The 18,648-nt window shown below is 37.8% G+C and overlaps 1 long non-coding RNA gene across 3 annotated transcripts in view; it reads left to right on the top strand.

The window, feature by feature from the left end:
- Nucleotides 1-101, top strand: part of LOC122231466 — a 102,504-nt gene extending 102,403 nt beyond the window's left edge. For all 3 annotated transcript variants that reach the window (XR_006208727.1, XR_006208728.1, XR_006208729.1), the window contains one exon: nucleotides 42-101. This is a non-coding gene — a long non-coding RNA (uncharacterized LOC122231466). The remainder of the gene's footprint in view (nucleotides 1-41) is intronic.
- The last annotated feature ends 18,547 nt before the right edge of the window (nucleotides 102-18,648 follow it).

Here is an 18,648-nt window from a genome sequence, read left to right as displayed (position 1 = left end):
ATGTTAAATGTCCTTCTTTCTCTATCTCCTTTTTTTCTTAGGGTTCCTCTAGTACCTACTGAGAATGGGCTGAACTTACATAAGATCCAAGGGAATGGGACTTCTTTACTGACTTCAAAAAAGAAATTGTTGAAAATATTTTCTTTTATTATATAAAACACAAAATTTATATAAAGAAACATCTGGTTATTGATTTAATGCTAAATTTCATAGGGTCTTATACTTGATCTCTATTGTAATTTATGTTACAGAATATCTTTCTGCCCCTTGTAATTCCTAATGAGAGATTCTGGAATGTCATTCCTGTACTTTCTTCTGCAAGAATAGCATTGCCCCTCCTAGATGGGGAGTATCACCGTCATTAATAGTAGTCCATAAATGATTACATGGGCCTTGTGGTTTTTCCCTCAGGGCTACAAGATTCCTGGATCTTCAGAGCTAGGACTTGAAATCTGACAACATTTGGCACATATATGATACCACATTACTACGTCCAAATGAACGAGATTGCTAATGTGCTTCCTGTGAGGGATTAGAAATGGGGCAAGTCACATTAAATAAAGAGTATAAATCTTGATTGGGGAGTTTCTCCGTCAAGCCGTGTCTTCCCATGGCATATAATCTTAATATATTTTAGCATTCGTGAGTTGATAAAGATTACTTCTATGGGATCAAGCTTTTAGAACATATACAACAGGGAATTAGGTAAAATAAACTGGAAACTAATATGCAGTGGTGTGGTGAAATCCCTGTGTATTGGCTCAGCAGAGCTGATTGTTATATTTTCAGGAATTTTCTAGTTGGTTGACATCACATTGGTAAGCTTGAGCTCTGCCATGATGGAAGTCTTTACACCAGTGGAACTAACAAATACTGTAAATCAAGGTTTTCTCTCATTCCCACCCCCACCCCTTGTGCCCTTTGTTTATAGTTATCTTTGTCTGAAGATTGATTTTGACACGAGTTTATCTTTATGAGCCACATGGGCTCCATCATGAAAATACAGTGTTCTTATTTCTTTGTGGAAAAGGGATAACAGTAGACAGAGTTGTTTTCTGACTAAATTGAAGTGGAATTATTTACAAATTCTAAAATGCAGTTTAAAGGATTAAGTTCTGACCCAGTCTGCTCCTCCTTTCCTTTTTGTGGTGACAGAGAAACTATAGGCTCATTGGTATCAGGCATAGGTCTATTTTCATAGTGGCTACACTATTTTACATTCCCACTGACAGTATACAAGGGCTCCAATTTCTCTACAACCTCATCAACACTTGTTCACTTGCTACCTTTTATTAGTGTGTCTGTGATAACAGTCATCTTACAAGCGTAGTGTTATTTTATTGTGGGTTTTTAAAAAATTTATTTATTTTGGTGGGGGAGGGGCAGAGAAAGAGGAAGAGAAGAATCCCAAGCAGGCTCCATGCTGTCAGTACAGAGCCCAAGATGGGGCTTGATCTCAGCAACTATGAGATCATGACCTGAGCTAAGATCATGATGCTTAAAGTCTGGACGCTTAACTGACTGAGCTCCCCAGGTGCCCTTTACTGTGGTTTTTATTTGCATTTCCCTGATGATTACTGATGTTGAGCACCTTTTCATATACCTGTTGGCCATTTTTATGTCTTCTTTTGAAAATGTATATTCATGTCTTTTGCCCATTTCTCATCAGGTTACTTTTTATTACCTATTTATGATTATTATTATTAATAATACTTATTATTATATTTTTGCTATTGAGTTGAGGTTTTGCTATTATTTTGGATATTTTGGATATTTACCCTTTATGAGATAAATGGTTTGTAAATATTTTCTTCCGCTTTATATATTGCCTTTTTCCCGTTGTTGATTGTTTCTTTTACTGTGCCTAAGACTTTTAGTTTAATGTTGTTCCCCTCAAATTAAAAATAGAACTACCATATGAGTTGGGAATTCCACTTATGGGTATATATTCAAGATAACTGAAATCTCAAAGAGATATCTGCACTTCCAAGTCCTTTGTGGCATTATTCACAATAGCCCAAATAAGGAAATAATACAAATATCCATTAAAGAGTTAATAGATAAAGAAAATGTGACATATATGTACAATAGGATAATGTTCAGCCTTTTATAGAAAGGAGGAAATTCTACCATTTGTGATCACATGGATAGATCTGGGAGACATTATGCTGAGTGAGGTAAGTCAGTCAAAGAATGACAAATATTGAATGATTCCACTTATAGGAGGAATTTAAAATGGCCAAACTCATAGATGCAGAGAGTAGAGTGGTGATTTCCAGGGAAGGGGGAAATTGAGAATTCTTGTTTTTTAATAATTTGCTGTCATCCTAGCTAACATAAGTGCATACAATGTAGTCTTGGATTCGGAAGTAGATTACCGTGATTCATCACTTATATACAATACCCAGGGCTCATCCCAACAATTGCCCTCCTCAATGCTCATCTCCCATTTTCCCTGCCCCCTCTAAACCTCCTCCTCCATAAATCCTCAGTTTGCTCTCTGTATTTAAGAATCTTTTTTTTAATATGAAATTTATTGTCAGATTGGTTTCCATACAACACCCAGTGCTCATCCCAAAAGGTGCCCTCCTCAATACCCATCACCCACCCTCTCCTCCCTCCCACTCCAAAACAACCCTCAGTTTGTTCTCAGTTTTTAAGAGTCTCTTGTGTCTGGCTCTCTCCCTCTCTAACGTCTTTTTTTTTTCTTCCCCTCCCCATAGACTTCAGTTAAGTTTCTTAGGATCCACATAAGAGTGAAAACATAGGATATATGTGTTTCTCTGTATGACTTATTTCACTTAACATAACACTCTCCAGTTTCATCCACGTTGCTACGAAAGGCCATATTTCATTCTTTCTCATTGCCATGTAGTATTCCATTGTATATATAAACCACAATTTCTTTATCCATTCGTCAGTTGATGGACATTTAGGCTCTTTCCATAATTTGGCTATTGTTGAGAGTGGTTCTATAAACATTGGGATACAAGTGCCCCTATGCATCAGCACTCCTCTATCCCTTGGGTAAATTCCTAGCAGTGCTATTGGTGGGTCTATTTTTAATTTTTTCAGGAACCTCCACACTGTTTTCCAGAGTGGCTGCACCAGTTTGCATTCCCACCAACAGTGCAAGAGGGTTCCCGTTTGTCCACATTCTCGCCAGCATCTATAGTCTCCTGATTTGTTCATTTTGGCCACTCTGACTGGCGTGAGGTGATATCTGAGTGTGGTTTTGATTTGTATTTCCCTGATGAGGAGTGACGTTGAGCATCTTTTCATGTGCCTGTTGGCCATCTGGATGTCTTCTTTAGAGAAGTGTCTATTCATGTTTTCTGCCCATGTCTTCACTGGATTATTTGTTTTTCGAGTGTGGAGTTTGGTGAGCTCTGTATAGATTTTGGATACTAGCCCTTTGTCTGATATGTCATTTGCAAATATCTTTTCCCATTCCGTTGGTTGTCTTTTAGTTTTGCGGATTGTTTCCTTTGCTGTGCAGAAGCTTTTTATCTTCAAGAGGTCCCAATAGTTCATTTTTGCTTTTAATTCCCTTGCCTCTGGGGATGTGTCAAGTAAGAAATTGCTGTGGCTGAGGTCAGAGAGGTTTCTTCCTGCTTTCTCCTCTAGGATTTTGATGGTTTCCTGTCTCACATTCAAGTCCTTTATCCATTTTGAGTTTGTTTATGTGAATGGTGTAAGAAAGTGGTCTAATTTCATTCTTCTGCATGTTGCTGTCCGGTTCTCCCGGCACCATTTGTTAAAGAGACTGTTTTTTTTCCATTGGATATTCTTTCCTGCTTTGTCAAAGATTAGTTGGCCATAGTTTTATGGGTCTAGTTCTGGGGTTTCTATTCCATTCCATTGGTCTATATGTCTGTTTTTGTGCCATCTGTATTTAAGAATCTTTTATGGTTTGCCTCCCTCTCTGTTTGTAACCCATTTTTCCTTCCCTTCCCCTATGATCTTCTGTTAATTTTCTCAAATTCCACATATGAGTGGAGACATATGATATCTGTCTTTTTTCTGACTGGATTATTTCATTTAATATAATACCCTCCAGTTCCACCCACACTGTTGCAAATAGCAAGATTTCATTCTTTTTCATCGCGGAGTAGTTTTCCATCGTATGTGTGCGTGTATATATATATAACACACATCTTCTTGTTCAAGGGATATAAAGTTACAGTTACACAAGAGGAATGTGTTCTGGAGATCTGCTGTTCAACATAGTGCCTATAGTTAAACATATGGTATTGTGTGCTTAAAAATTTGTTAAGAAAATAGATCTCATTTTAAGTGGATTCACCACAAAACAAACAACCCTCCCCCCCCAAACAACAACAACAACAACAACAACAACAACAACAATGGGACACAAGACACTTTTGGAAGTGCTGGATAGATTTATTACCTTGATTGTGGTGATGGCATTGTTGTATACTGTGTCCAAACTCATCAAATTGTATACATCAAATATATGGTTTTTACATCAATTATACCTCAATAAAGCTGTGGAAAAAAAGAAGTGAAAGTCTAATGACTACATCTTTAATTCATTGTTTCCCACTTATCTTAGATCTTGGTGACTATTAAAAAAATGAGAAATTCTTGGGTATTTGGGAAAACAAAGGAGTTCATTACCGCAAATAATTGCAAAAAAAAAAAAGTAACATTTTCAGCAGAGATGACATCCTCTTTTTGTAGATTATTTTCTAGGAAGGGTTTCTAAGGCTGTACCAGCATCATCATAATAAATAAGTATGGAATGCTTGTCTCCTTTGTGTTCTGCGTGATCTTTGGCAATTTTGAAGCCAGATTCAGTTCAGATAGAACAACAGTGAATGAGAGAAATCATTCCGTGGTACTCTGTGGAAGAGGGTTTATGGGATTGTGGTGAGGCTGGAGGGCATAGGAATTGGCTGCACTTTGGAAGACTCATCCTTACTGGAATCTGATTAGTTGGTGATTAGTGTTAAACAAAATTAAAAGATGATTTGAGTGAACAGGGTGAGACTTTTAAGGCTCTTTTTATTTTCCTTTTTGCTTTATTGCTGTATCTGAGAAATTATTTGGAGTTACATCTCATTTCCTATTTTATTTTTTATTGTTAATATAATATATTGATTCCCAACTCTGCACATTAGAATCACCTATGGAGTTAAAAAAGAAATCTTTACCCCTGGCCCCTATCCCAGAACAATGAAATTTGAGAGCAATTGAGAATCACTGCTCAGGAATGTAAACTTTTAATGGATTCAAGATAATTTTAATTTAATTTTGTTTTCTTTAAGGAGTTAATTTTTAAATTGGTTGTTTTTCTGGCTATCACGTTTTCATATGGTTTTCTTAACTTTCTTTTTTTGTATATATGAAATATTTTTGATCAGATGACACCTACTGGATAGGCTGCTGTTATGTCCAGGACATCAGTCCTACACGCTGTTAATTTGATAAGCAGTTGTGTGTGCTTTGTTTTCTTTTATATAAAAAAGAACCTATTGAGACATCAGCACATCTGGGGGGGAAAACATTGCTTTTAATACTTAGGTTGTTATTATTCACTTTGAATAAAAAGCTATCAAACTTGACATGTATCTTTAAAAAATAGAAATGAATCCTTATGGACAACGATGAGTCTGATTTTGAGAAGAAAGCCAACTAGGCAGAAAGCCTTAAGGAGTTTTCCTTGTTGCTATTTTATCATAGGAAAGGACCTTTGAGGATATTAAAATTTGACTCTTGTCTGTTGACCTTATAAGAGAGATAACTCCTGTTAAACATGGTTGCTTTGTTTTTTGCTCTTGTTCTGCTGGCTTATACAGCAGTTTGTTGATTAAAAAAATCCTCAAGACATGAGGTAAAATGACTGCCGTGTTCTGATGACTGGTATATACCAAACTAGAAGCAAATTCACATGAGAAAAGTGCTCGACAAAAATATTTCATCTAAGATATTTTCCAGCTGAGTTGCCTTCGAATTCTGTTCCCACCACATTCTCTGAATTGCACGGTGGAAAAGCTGAGACTTTTAACTTGTGCTCTGCAGAGTACTGGGAACTTGGGCACAGAAACCAGGTCATTTTTTTTATTGCTGTCTTTCTGCAAAGATTTAATTCTTTTTCATATTGTTTATGTAAGGGAAGAAAAAATTTAGGAAGAATTTACTTTCTTTAAGAACTGTCAACTACCCCAGTTATATATTCCCATGCTGTATGACAATGTATTTTGTTATTATTGACAAATTATATAGATCAAATGATAATGCCCTTGTAGCCCTTTATTTGGGTTTACATATAAACCCATATATACATATATATATGTGTATATATGTGCACATATACAATAAAGGAAGCCTAATATTGTTAGTAAAAAAATGTTTATTAATAGCATATATACTAATCAACAGAGATCAATGTGTTTTATTGAGAGCACATTGCCTAAATTTGAGCTGTTATCAGTATTGATGATTTCATGCCTACAATGTGTTCAGGTCTCTACAGTAAACATAAAGTTTCTTCCTTAACTGTTTACTGTGAAAATTACGTATTAGTCATCGGGACTATCCAGGCATGAAATGAACATGTTACTGGATTCCTCTCTGTTTATATTCTATCTTTGTTTCTCATTTAGATCATGAACCATTCGGTGAGAACCATGCCTTAATCCTATCAGCACTTATAGAATAGTAAGTGAAGTAGATCCCTACCAATTTATTGAAGAATTCTAGTAGAAGAGACAAAATAGCTTTACCAAGGAGATTGTATAGGATTTGAAGAAATCTGGGATTTTGAAAAATGGCTGACTTAGAAGAATATTTCTTCATTCTTGGAATATTAATTGACCACCAGTTTTATGAAAGGCATCCTACTAGACCACACACACACACACACACCACATACACACACACTTTTTCTTCTTTATTCCTAGGAAACTCAGAGTCTAGTTGAGGAAATGAGATGAATACAAATAACCACAAGGCAAGATAGATTGTGAAAAGTATCAGGCTAAGATTTATACTTAATCCTGTTCTACTATTAACTAGTTATGTGACAGTAGGCAGATCATACAGTTTTTCTGGGACTTATTCTCATATTACAGATGTGGAAACTATGAACTACTTTGTCTCCAAGATCCTTTCCAGTCCTAATAAACATTCTTAAAGAGAGGGCACATTTATATGATGTAGACTTTAATGCACTGAAAACACAGTCATTCTTCACTAAGAAATTATCATCAAAAAGCTGATAAAAATTGAGTGCATTGGTATGAGTTAGAAAAGGCTGGCATGTGAATCAGTTGTGAGTAATCAGGGGAAAATCCCTACCTTGGTTTTCTTCTTTCCCCTTCCTGGAATGATCTTCTCCTAGACTCTTCCCTGGCTCTCTTTCCATCCCCCAGGTCTTTGCAAATAGGTCACTTCTTCTGAGAAGCCTTCCCTGACCAACTGATTCACAAAAGTCTCCGTACTCACATCTATCCTACACCTTGCTTTTTCTTTTTTTCATAGCTCTTATTACTGCCTACCATTGCATTTTATATTGGTTATATAGTTAATAATCTGCTTCTCCCACTAGGATACAAGCTCTATTATGAGAGAAATTTTATTTATGTGGTTCATTGCTATTTCACCAGCTTCTAGAACAGCGTCTGGCACACTGAAGATACTTTGTAAATGTTTACTGGTAAAGAAAGGAAACTCCTTTATAATGACTCCAGTTTTTGAACACTAGCTGTTCCTCTTTTTCTACAATATCTATTTACTTTCAGGAGTACTGCACTACCTAAATAGCTTACTAATGTGTGCTAGCTTTTGTAGATGAGATTTTTGTCCCCTTCCTTCTTCCTTCCTCCCTTCCTCCCTTCCTCCCTTCCTTTCTTGCTTCCTTCCTTCCTGCAATGTGTAAAGGAATTTTGAGTTAAGTAGTAAAGAATGTGGAGCTTTTACTTACTTTTTGCCTAAATGTTAAACTGGAGACCTTTTGAGATTTAACTTTCTCATGAGTTTAGTGTAATTTATAAGCTTGCAGACAGAAGAAATGATTCTTGCAGATTGTTTTCCATCTTATTTTTAGGACAACCTGAATGTACATAAGGAATAAATATACATGTATATATATTTATTTTTAATATTAAAATTAGCTTTTTAAACTTTATAAATTATTTGTGTCTGCTCAGGTCAGAAAAACAGATTGTACTTTTATTTTTGATTCAAAATAAAGTGTCAGAACAGTGAAAAGCTGAACTGTAGCTAAATTTGGTTCCCATCACGAATCATTAGAATACTTAGATAGTCACATTGTCACTGGCTACAAAGTTGATGGGAGCAGTTGCATAGGATGAGTTAACTCTATAAGGAGAAATCTCTTGGCACTCTGTAGGTAAAAAATGCTTTTGTTATTTTGGGGAAAAAAAAGAGTTAAATTGCTTACATCAAATTTGTTTTTCATGTACACAAAGACTTTAGAAGTCCAAACAAAATAAAAGAAATTAATTGGTTGCTTATATGAAGCTAGATTATAAATTTATAGGGCAGAAGCATAAATTATTTGAATGAAGTAAGAAGAAAAGATCATAGTTATATCATAAAGCCTGTATTCCAGTATAATTGATATTGACTTATAGCTTATGTTTTTATTATATACATTCATATTTATGAGTTCTTACTTTTTATTAATTATTACTAGTATACTAAATATACTTCCAACTGTCATAGATACAGACATAGTGTGGGTATTTGCATTTTGATTTCAGGAATTAATATAATTAAAAAGATTGGAATATCAGTTTTCATCTTGGAATACAGGCTTATTCTAATCTCTGATAGCCTACATATGTATTGCTGGTCTCTGCTCAAGAAAGAAGCGAAGGTCAAAAACACCTTGTGTAATTTGGATCTGTTTGCTGCTTGACACACTCTTGTTTTAATGTGACTCCTTGCAACAAAAGGCTTTGATGAACTGTGTTCATGCTACAACTGTCTGCTATTAACATGAGAAAACAAAGAGTTGTACTTTTAAATAAATGGGCTCCTTGATATTCAAAAGCACAGAAAAATCAATCAAAATATCTACTTGTTCACCATTAGTATTAAGCTTGCATGTCTGTCCTTTCCAAAGCCAAACAAATTGGATGTAAATCTAGGTACCTAGGTTTATACAACCAAAGTGATCATGTTTGTGCCTGACAGTGATTGCATTTGTATCTCTGTTCATTTAAAAACTGACTCATGGCTGAATTATGAATGGGGCATTGGCTTATAATTTACAAATGGAAAATTTTGGACCAGTACCTCCTGGTTGTAGCAAAGGCAGATTTTATCAGTTTTGCACTATTGGTAAGCACAGTATATCAAGAATATTATGTAAATCATTTTACTGGTTAACGACGTTGAGCATTTGTACTTTATGTGACTAAGACCAGTACAGCTAGATTTTCTGGGTATAGGCTGAGCCTAGGTTACCATCTGGCTTAGATGCAGATTCCTGTCTACCCATCTGGGCTAGATTCATTAATATTTCCTCTTAAGACATCTTGATAGCCACTGTTACACACACACTTCTAAGTTCCAAAACACCATACTTTTCAAAAGTAGAGTACACAGTAGTAATTTAATACATATCTAGATTATATAAATTCATGTTTGGGGTTTATAAAAATATATCTGGTTTATTGAAGAGTTTCAACGGAGTGGATTATTAACATTTTAATATCTGCCTTCAAGGGTACTGTTATGAATCTTTCTGGGCTGTGGAGCCCATAGACACATTCTCTGCAAATTGGGTAACTTTCTGGGTTGATTCAGTCTAGTTCAGTGGAAATCTGTAGTTCGTTGACTGATTTAACTTGGATAATCATCCCTACTTCCAGAGTAGAGTTGGCCAGAAGGGAGGAAGTGAATGAGGTCTCTTCTTTCATCCTTCTTATTTTAGTGGGTTGGGAGGGACGGTTTCACACTGTGTGTCTTGTCTTGAATGTCTTGTCTTCCTCCCTACTCTGGGTCTAGATCCTCTGGCCTTGTAGGAGGGAGAGAAGAGGGGATATGTCCCTTAGTCAGTTTACACTTAGTTATCATTGCTTCCCTGGTGTACATTTTAGTGACACCAGCATGGCAGGTATGTGCAGGCTGGCTTCTCTGAGGGCATGTGTGCAATTCTTCAAAGACCTGGGGGCTCGTGCGTGGGCTACCTCACTCGGTCTTCCCTGCTGTGTGGGTTCAGACCACACCCAAGTGGTCTCCCTCTTGGGTGGAATTCAGGTTAGAGAGCTCAGGCCAACTACTCTCTGCCCAGTTCATTTGAATCATGGAAAACTGGTGTGAACCTGCCCGCTGTTTCCACCCTACTGTCCACATCCCCAGTTCTCTTTTTCTTTCTTGAAACAGGCACTGAGGCAGATGAGTAAGTCTGCTGCCTCAAAAACTATCATACTGAGAGTGGAACACCAGTCTCCTCCATGTGGCTTCCTCTGGACTTCATAAGTTATTCTCCTGGATCCTTCCTCATTTGTCTGGTAGGGAGAAGGCACCCCTTTCCTTTCCCTGTGAAGAGTCAAGAGAACCTTTTCTCACCATGAACTCTGAATTTCCCATAAAGCTGATGATTCCAGTGACTCTTTCTTGCTCCTTTTTTCTGGCCATGGTTAATATCTATGGTAATGGTGGGGGTAGGTTGTCAATAGTTAATTGGGTAGAGTCCTCTCAGCTGACTCTTAGTAAGCCTTGGGGAGGGTGTCTGTCTCTAATTATTGGTAAATCTCTTTAAAATTTGGAGGTATTAAGCCTCTCCTCCAATCCCCCTCCCATTTTTTTTTTTTTTTTTTAGCTTTGAGCTTTATTTGTTCATTTTGGGATTGTTTAAAATATCAATAAAGTCTCACTTTGTATTCAAAATTTGAAACAACAACTCTTCTCAATTAAAAAAAATTCTAATAATCCCACAACTCAAACCTGGTGGGTCAAGTAGACCAAGTATTGAAACTATATTTTGTTTATTTCTGCCTGGAGTTGACACCTAAGTTGTAAATGGTGATACTCCCATCCTTTGTAACATGTGAATTATGTGAACTCACAGACTGTGAGACCATGACCTGAGCCGAAGTCAGATGCTTAACTGGCTGAGCCACCCAGGCGCCCCTGAAATTACTTCTCTGTTTGTACTCAGAGCCCTAAAACGACATGGACAGAGACTAAATGTAAGTTTAACTAATAAATTCTCTTCTAAATTAATATATGAATAAATGTGTGGATAATAATTGCCATTCATATCAGTAACAGTATTAATTTTGAAGCTATACCCAGAGAATCATTAGGGCCATACAAATTGAGAATTACTCTATTTGAAATGCTTATTTCATTGGAATCTGCTTATATAAAATATTGCAGGGAACCTGTTTCTAAAACAACATTGTAACATCATATAATGGTTGAGGAACATACCTTGGTCACATTTTATGTACTGACGAATGAAAATCCTGCCCAATTCAATACTCACGAACCATTAGATCATGACCTGAGCCGAAGTCAAATGCTTAACTGACTGAGCCGTGCAGGTGCCCCTGGACAATGGTCATTTCTGACTTTTGCACCACTTGAACCTCTGAGGCTAACTCAGAGTCACGTGGATCTCTGGAGGGCAGTGGCAGGGGTGGTGGTTGGGTAGGACTGGGGTTTCATTTGCCTTCTACCTGGCTGTAGAACCAACCTAAAGGAAGGTTTGCAGGAGTTCAGTGTCCAAGGGACTGAGCCCACTTGGCCTGATCTGGGTTGGCAACAGTATTTCAAAGTGCTCACAATAATTTTTATCACCAAGTTGGGTGATCTGCTTCCAAAGAGGACTGGCCAGTTGAAAGCAGGAGTCTGGCCAGGACTCAGGAAGGGAGACTGAGCTGAGCTACACTGCAGACAGAGTCCTAATCCAATGGGGTTGAAATGGCTCCAGGAAACCAAGCATAGTCATTAGAGAGAGAAATATGTCCAGCACTGGAGGACTGTAGTTTAAGGAGACACAGGTATTTGGGACCTTTCCTAGGAGACCCTCATACCAAATTTAGGTCAGAAAAACTGGTGTTTCTCGTACCTCCTGGCTGAGGAAGTGACATCCAAAACAACATGAGACTTTGCTGGAATAGTCATATGACCTGTGGGGGTTGATGGTCATCAGTACATTGCTGGGCAAGGCTAGGGAAAGCAGGAACCAACTTTGCTCTTTGCTTTTGTTCTCATTCCGGCCAGAGACATGTTTAGAGGGCATCGTCTAATGGTGTGTGTGTGTGTGTGTGTGTGTGTGTGTGTGTACACACATTCTCATTCTTCACATCTAACTGAAAAGCAGTTTTTAAGGTTTGTATGTGGATTTTCTAACAACACATACAGTGTTTCTGAGAAGGAGGTTGGAATATGTGGTGAAGGTCTATGGTAGAGAATCTAACAAAGATAAGAGATTTTTACTTCTTTAAGTTTGGGACTTCATGTCTTTAAACAAAAAGTGGGAGTGGATTCAGAAGCATCTGCTGGTTGTTTCTTCATTCTTTTTAAGGGATAGTTTATTCTTGCCTGAGAAATTAAAAAAAAAAAAGTTCCAGAGGTTTGGGTATGTATTTTATTTATAGTCAATATCTACACTTTTACTCTGAAATGCTCTGGTTTAGAGCTTAGAAGGAGGAGGATTTGCAATAAAAAAATGTACAGAAGTGAAGGCTATAAAGAACCCTCATGACAAAGGCATAAGCTTTTGCATTTCATGTTTGTAAATGACTCATAAAATAATGAAACCCTTTATGGCATTTCCCCATATGAACTGAAGTCAAAAGCTTCTAATCAGATCTTAAATGCATTCTCCAAAAATTTCAGAAGGAATTTTTGGCTTTCCCTATAATAAGAGAGATGGGAGTATCCATTTGGATTAATTGTAATGGGAAGGAAAAATTAGTTAATTCTCCTTATCGTGGGTGAAAATTGGAGGTTGCTTTAAGGACATAGGCACACGAGTGACATGCCAGGACTGCTTGCACAGAAACTCATGTGCTTGGGTTCAGTGTTTGGCCTCAGGCCAAAGGCTGCAACTAACAGGAAAGTGTCAGCATCTCAATATAATTGCATGTCCTGGAGCCTATTATTGCACTAATAAAAATGCTTTTCAATAAATCTGAGAAAGGAAGTGGAAAAAAAACACCAGAAAGAAAGGAACTGCCTGAAATATTTTATTATATTTAATAAAATTCTCATTAATGGAAAGAGTAGCTTTCTGCTAAATAAATGTACTTTAATTTTATTTTCTGATTAATTTGATTTGGGTGAAATGCAAGTACTTTTTTTCTCAGTGTACTTTCTTAAGAGAAGAGTGAAAGGCAAGTAGGCATCCCTGTAGGTGAGTGTTTTCTCAAGGAGAGGGAAGAGGAAGGAGGACCAGGACACCAGAAACCTGGGGTTTAGCTAGTAAGTATGTCACTGATGTACTGAGCGACCTTGGGCAAATGATTTAAACTCTCCATCCCCATATGTAAAATGTTAATGTTTTATGCTTACAAAAGTCTTTTAAATAATACAAACGTCGAAAGTATTTGACATGTGTACTATTATTTATAATGGATGCAATAGAGAGCATATATGATCACTAACAATGATCTTCATCACAAATAGCAGTCAACCTGACTATTCTCATAGACAATAGCCCTAATACTGTTAGTATATGAATGTAATCTATAAAGATTTTTCTATTGTGCTTCCTATGAAACAAAGAAACACAAATAAGAGGAATAATGATAACTAAATTGTGCTGCTCACTTACTATGGACAATGTTCACAGGCATAAGGGGAAAGTAAAGCAAAAGAAATTGTTTTGTACTAAGGTTCTACCATGAGCCAGATGTTTACACACATTACCTTTTTTGGGGCACCTGTGTGGCTCAGTCGGTTGAGCCACTGACCAGCTCAGGTCATGACCTTGTATTCCGTGAGTTCGAGCCCTGTGTCAGGCTCTGTGCTGAAAGCTCAGAGCCTGGAGCCTGCTTCAGATTCTGTGTCTCCCTCTCTCTCTCTGACCACCCCCCACCCCCACTCTCTGTCTCTGTCTGTCTCTCTCAAAAATAAACATTAAAAAATTTTACATACATTACCTTTTCTCTTAGTTTTAAGCAAAATTTCTGGCACTTAGGAGATGTTCAACAAATATTTGTTGGATGAATGAATGCTTCTTGCTTCCTTTTTAAAAAAATTTCAAAATAACTTGGAAAGCAAACCTTATCTCTATTTTACAGAAAAGAATAAGGTTAAAAATTGTAAAATTTTGATTAGGAGCACATGACTAGCAAATGGCACAGCCAAATTTTGAAAACTGGTTTTTCTGACTCCCAAATGAATGTTTTTGGTAATAAGATTTTGATAGTATTTTGATTAATAGAGGTTACCAGTCCAAAGTTTAATAGTAATTATGATGGCTTTATTGAGTGAGAAAGAAGTTGATGTGACATGATCCCCTACTCACTTTGGACTTAAAGAATTTGGTTAGCCCCTTACACGGAAGAGCTGTTTCTGAATGAAAGTGTGAGAGAAAGGGCAGTGCTGACTGCCTCTCCCTGGAGGAGAAGCTCATTATCTGGTGTGGCCTGTGTGGGATCTTGTGATCAAAACCGAGCCACAAGAGCACTCCTCACATGCAGTCATGGATACGAGGAGCTGATGATTGGAAGATGTAAGTCAGAGAGCAAGGAAGCCTCAGGTGCTATTGTGAGCTGGGGAGACAGGGGAGATCAAAGGAAAGAACAACAGGTGAGTGGGACGTGGGTTGGGCATGTACTGGTATGAAACTGCTGCTCAGGCTGAGCTCTCCTGTCCCAGCTACTTTGGTAAATGGCCAGAGGGAAGGATCATATTTTGCCCATCATTGGCAGAAAGCTGTCTGCCTTGTGTGCTCATTGTTACTTATTGCTCCTCTGTTCCCAATCCATCCTTCTTTGCCCTGCTTTGTGCTACTGGAGCTAGAACCTGTAAACAGTTTTCCTTAGCCAGCTGGCACAATGTTATCTCTGTTGGTAGAAAGAGCTAGGAGGACTATGCGGGAGGGAGGTTTCTCTTCATCTTGTTGGTGTATTTGTTTGTTCTTGCTCCCAATAGTGAGCACTGTCCTGGTAGTTTTGCCAACACCCAGGGGTGGTTTCTCAGCGAGTTTCACCAATACTCCAAAGGGTGGCCTTTTGGCTAGTTGCCAGCAATAGTGGGGGCTCCCTGAAGGGTCTCACCAGAGTGTTGAGGGGCAGCTTCCCAGAGTCTTCCTTATGTTCCAGGGGATAGTTTTCTCTTTGGCAACCCATCAGACAATTTCTTGTGGGCCAGCCCTGATCATTGGCAGTGGAGCTAACTCCTCAGCTATCCAAAGGCCACGGCCATACCCTCCCTAATGAGGCTCAACTCTTAACCATGGGGGGAATGCCCTCTCCCAGATTTATTTTTTCTCTGACTAGTTCATCTTATCCCTAGAAGTAGTGGCTGCTTCCTTTACCTGCTCTTCTCATGTTCTTTACTATTCTCTTACCCTTTGGTAGTTAATCTTCTGATGCAAGTTAATCATTTTTATGTAATATTTTCTCTGTTCATATTTCTGGTGTGGTTTCTGTTTCACTACTGGACCCTGGTCAACACACCAACTTGCCCTCAAAAGCAGAGCTGGAGGCAGAGGCCTATGTGAGAGTTGTTTATGTAAGAATGTAATCTTAGGTTGCTGGAGACAAGGACAGGGGAGTGAAACAGGAAGAAGGAAGAGCCCATACAACAATGTGTTATCAAGTTGGTCATGCCAATGGACAACTGATTTTTCAATTCCATAGAACTTTCTGAGAAACAATGAGAACTATGTCTCAGAACTGATAGTGGAAAGAATAGAGGAAATATTTATCCTTTGGCTCCTCTGTCCCGTTGTTCAGAGTGAGGTCCTGTCACTCTGAACACTCCTGTCACTCTGAAGGTCCTTGAAGCCCGCAGAGAAATAGTTGCTGCAGAACTGGTTGGAATACTAGGTAAAGCTGACAGAATGTGCAAATTGGTACAGAAGAGGTGTTTGGTGTAATCAAAATAAGAAATTGATATTTAACAATCTTTTCTCGAATGTCTTACAAAAACTTTGCTAAAATTTCAGGGTGAGAATATTAAGTTGGTAATTGAAAAATGGAGGAGCTCAACTTGGTTCCTCCATTTAAGGTGTCTAGATTCAGTAAATGCGAGAGTGGGTGGGAGATCAGCCCAGTATAAAATAAGCACTGATCATGGCAATATGCAGTTGATGTTAAATTATGTTACTACAGGAATTCATGAGGAGACATTGCGTCTTCCTGGAGCAAGAGGCCCGCTAGTCCAAGAAATGGCATTATCTCTGCCAAAGCTAAGAGGTCATAGATGACTATGGCAAGGAAGATGACACAGTGTCAGAAATTCAGGAAGTAGGAGAGGTAGGTCAAGTTGCTAACACTTAAGGGAGCAACTAAAAGGAAAGCCTGGAAACCAAACGTCTCAGGATTTTGTTATTCCTGGGGCTATGGATGTGATTAGAGAGAGAAAACTGACTCCAGGGAAATTCTGATACCAAATGTGGAAAGTTTGGAGTAAGAGCAATACGCTCTATGCTGATGCCCTCTCTAGTAGACACCTCCTGATCTCCTCCCATGCACTTTCTATCTCAGCTCAGTGGTTCAGGGGAGAAGCCTGTGCCTTCCTTTTCCTCCAGGCCACTTCCTGACCTGATGTCGTAACTCTCTCCCTCATTATCTGAGGCCCAACTTACCATTTCCATTTTCTAATCTGTTAGCAAAAATTACAAGGCTTGACACTTATTGGCAAATACTTATACTTTTTGATTTGGAGACCTTCAAGCATAGTTTTGAATTTTTATTTAAAAATATTTTTTAGGGGCACCTGGGTGGCTCAGTCGGTTAAGTGTCCAACTTCAGTTCAGATCATGATCTTGCGGCTGGTGAGTTTGAGCCCGGCTTTGGGCTCTGTGCTGACAGCTCAGAGCCTGGAGCCTGCTTCGGATTTTGTGTCTCCCTCTCTGTGCCTCCCCTGCTCACGCTCTGTCTCTGTCTCTGTCTCTGTCTCTCTCTCTCTCAAAAATAAACATTGAAAAAATTAAAAAAATATGTTGTAAAGATTTAGGATTTTTGGATTCTAGGAAGCTAGAAATTTATGCGGATCATGCAGAAAGGATATACAATTTCCTGCAAAATGATTAACTTTTCCAGTAATATAACGGTTAGGGGAGGAAGGAAATTGGAAACAAATTTTAAAGATGGCGATAAGAGCCAACATTGACTGAGAAGTCAGGCTTTGTGTATAAGCTTTCATTTATCTGGTTAGAAATGCTACCAGAAAGGCATTATCTTAGATTTTTAGCTGAAGAGATGGACCACAATGGGGCATGACTAACATGCTCCAGGTCAGATGGATCAGCCTTTCCTGGACTCCTATGTCCACTGTTATTTCTTCCTTCTCTGAGATCCTGTTGCGCATTTTATATATAGTGTGATTTTGGCCTTTCTGGTATCCAGACCTATACTGTCAAAATATTTCTAAGTACAGCCTCTTCAGTTAGATTAAAGACAAGAAATATTTCCTTAATATCACTAGTGGCTAGTGAAGGTAAAGGGAAGTTGCACTCTGTGTGGTCCAGAGAGAAGACAGTAGATTTGGTGGATTGATGACAAGTCTGTCACTTCCCAGCTGGTGATCACAGGAAAGTCTCTTAAACTTTCTGTGTCTCAGCTTTATTATTTTATAAAATGGGCATAATATAACCTATGTGCCAGATTTTTAGAATGAGTAAACTAGATATTGTAGCTAAGCAGTTCCCCAAGTGTGTTCTTTGGGATACCATACTCCTCTGAGGGAAAACCCCTTGCTTAAATTACTTTGTGAAAGGTAGTGTATTGCATAAATCTTTTGGGTCACTATGTAAACTAGTACACTCAGAAGTCTGGAAAGTTCAGCAAGAAGGAAGGGTGTTTACCTTTTTGAACAGTGTGTTTCTCATCTGTGACCACCCATCCTTCACATGGGTAGGTAGAAGGTGCACTGAGAAGCATAAATAACACTTGGTGTTTATGTTTTGGTATTTAGATTTTAGGATTTGATCACTAGATTGAAAAGATTATAGGATTAGATGGGAGTTTATCCAAAAATGTTATTAAGTAAAACAAAACAAAACAAAACAAAGTGCAGAAGATGATCTCATTCATGTTTAAAAGAGGTTATATGTTGCTATATTGTATTGAAATTTGGGGAAGGATATAATAAACCATTAGTAATAGTTTCCTCTGTGATGGTATCCGTGGTATAAGGGAGTCACATATATAGATATATTTACCTTTTTGTACTGTTTCCATTTTTTTTTTTTACTATATGCAAGTATTACTTGACTAAAAAAAGAGAGGACAAACTAAAAATGCACCTTAATTTTTCATGAGTTTTAATAGATCAAAACTTTAAGAACGTTTTCATAGTGTTACTTTCATAACACACTTTCATAGTGTTAAATCATTTCTGAATCATTATTTTTATAAGGAGGAATTTTATGATCAGCAGGCCAGTTTCTACATCTGTTATGTGAGTTTACCAGATTGGTAATATAAAAATATAACAGTTTTTTACTTTGTTGTGTGCAAGCTT

The sequence above is a fragment of the Panthera tigris genome, chromosome A1 (assembly GCF_018350195.1).
Source record: "Panthera tigris isolate Pti1 chromosome A1, P.tigris_Pti1_mat1.1, whole genome shotgun sequence".
NCBI classification, from domain to species: Eukaryota; Metazoa; Chordata; class Mammalia; order Carnivora; family Felidae; genus Panthera; species Panthera tigris.
This window is presented reverse-complemented; position numbering and strand designations above follow the sequence as displayed.